This window comes from Littorina saxatilis, linkage group LG3 (assembly GCF_037325665.1).
Source record: "Littorina saxatilis isolate snail1 linkage group LG3, US_GU_Lsax_2.0, whole genome shotgun sequence".
Lineage (NCBI taxonomy): Eukaryota > Metazoa > Mollusca > Gastropoda > Littorinimorpha > Littorinidae > Littorina > Littorina saxatilis.
This window is the reverse complement of record NC_090247.1, coordinates 15,415,330-15,417,633: the sequence shown is the minus strand read 5'-3', so window position 1 is coordinate 15,417,633 and position 2,304 is coordinate 15,415,330.

The following is a 2,304-nucleotide window of genomic DNA, read 5'->3' as shown; positions in this document are numbered from 1 at the left end:
GTTCTTCGGCGGAACCACATGTAATATAGTTTGTTGGTTTGTTTGTGGTGATTTTGTAATCCATGCCAGCAGAATTTAGCGTCTTGAATCGCCTGAATAGTATGTATTCTAATCTATTTTGTTTACTCGTTTTATACATGTGTATATTTGGGTGTGCCTCATATAAGTGGATGCCCTTTTAGCCGCAACATCAGGACGAATTCCCTACCGTAGGTAATACAATACTCTGTATTCTGTCACGCACAAGAGCGTCTAAGAATATAAACAAAGATAGACACGAGCCAAGGAGAAAGAGTACTTAGTAGCACGCCACTTTGAAAGATATATATCTGTTATCTGCCATGTCAAATCCCCTGCGACAAGCCCCTAGCTGTTTTCGCACACTGCTAACAGATAATTACACGCCTTTCTTTTTGAAGTTTTGACACTTGAATGCTCGCCTCGAAATCCATAACCGCAGCCCGACAAGCTGAAGATTTATCGGTCTGGCTTTGTGGCGTGCTCTCTCGCAGGCCCTCCGTCACTCCCTCTCTCTCAATTGTGTGTGTGTGTGTGTTGTGTGTGTGTGTGTGTGTGTGTGTGTGTGTGTGTGTGTGTGTGTGTGTGTGTGTTTTGGCTCCCTCCGGTAACTGCGAATTCAGTGGAGAGATTGAGTCGCAACTCTTACAGGGGTTGCGTTTGATAATGTTAAATATGGAATCGGCCCAAAGAAGTATTGAGAATTTTGCCTATGATTTAAAAAGCAGTTGGATAGAAAAAACATCAGAATGTCATTAGGATAAGGATAAGGATAAGATGGTGGTCTGGGTGGCCGAGTGGTAACGCACTTGCGCTCGGAAGCGAGAGGTTGCGTGTTCAGGCCTGGGTCAGGCCGCAATTTTCTCCCCCCTTTCCTAACCTAGGTGGTGGGTTCAAGTGCTAGTCTTTCGGATGAGACGAAAAACCGAGGTCCCTTCGTGTACACTACATTGGGGTGTGCACGTTAAAGATCCCACGATTGACAAAAGGGTCTTTCCTGGCAAAATTGTATAGGCATAGATAAAAATGTCCACCAAATACCCGTGTGACTTGAAATAAGGTGTAAACAAATTCCATCTCACACGGCATTAAGTCTCAGGGCTTGGAAACATGAATACACGCATGCAGGGGAAAAAAAAAAGGGTAGCGCCGTATACTGTATGGCAGCTCGCTTTCCCCAGGGAGAAAGCAGCCCGAATTTCTGTGAGGTTACCCTCATGGACTATATAAAATCTTATCCTTATCTTATCCTTATCCTTATATCTTTTGGAACGACAAAAGTATGGTGTTTGGATCCAAGTTGAGGACCGATCTACATAAATAATCTGTATATGCATAATTATCCGCCTCAGTGCTACTTGCATCGGTATAGTAATATTGTTTGTCCTTAGGTGCAACGTTTGAATTCATCGTCGCGATATAACCTTCGTGGTTGAAAACGACGTTAAACACCAACGAAATAAAATAAATAAATAAATCTAAATAATTAGTCATTGTTAGGTAACTTCTACGAACAAAATGTGAAAGCAATGATCAGAAGTTAATCTGCAGACATTGCTCTTGTTATCGCAAACTCTTGGTTGTATGTGACCTCTGATAACGGGACCACGAAGTGTTAATCACAACAGGGCAACTGGCAATATAGAAAGGAAAAACAAATTTGAAAAAACAAACAGAACAATGACACAGCAATGTAGGGCAGCGACACAAAAGGAGCAAAGTTGTTTGAGTGGTTGTTGCACAAACAGGAAGCTGACTTAGTCAATGGCATGCAGGAATATCATTACAACTGACCTACTCTAATAAAAGTGGTGGACAAGATAATGTCTTCTTTGGTCTAGCTTGCTGAATAACAATACCAAACAAGAAGTGTTGTCACTCCTCCAAAGCAAACTCCGAAACTTTTTTTTTTTTTTTTTTTTTTTTTATTTTATTTTATTTTTTATTTTATTTTTTTTTTATTATTCTTTTTTCTTTTCCAGACAATATAACATAAGACAGATCAAAAACAGTCTACATAGGGTAACGAAAATAGCAAATATCTAGTTGAGGCCATCTCAACCATATCACTTACACACTCACATATAAACAGACAGTACAAAAAGGATAGAGAGAAAAGAGAGAGGAAGAAAGAAGAGTGACAGAAGAGAGTAAGGATCAGGGAAAGAAGAGGAAGAGGATAGCGAGCGGTGACCAGGCTAAAAAAATAAAAAAAATTAAAAAAACATAAAATCATTCAATCGCATGCCTGTACAGATTCCAGTTTCTGTTGAAAGAAGTTAACTC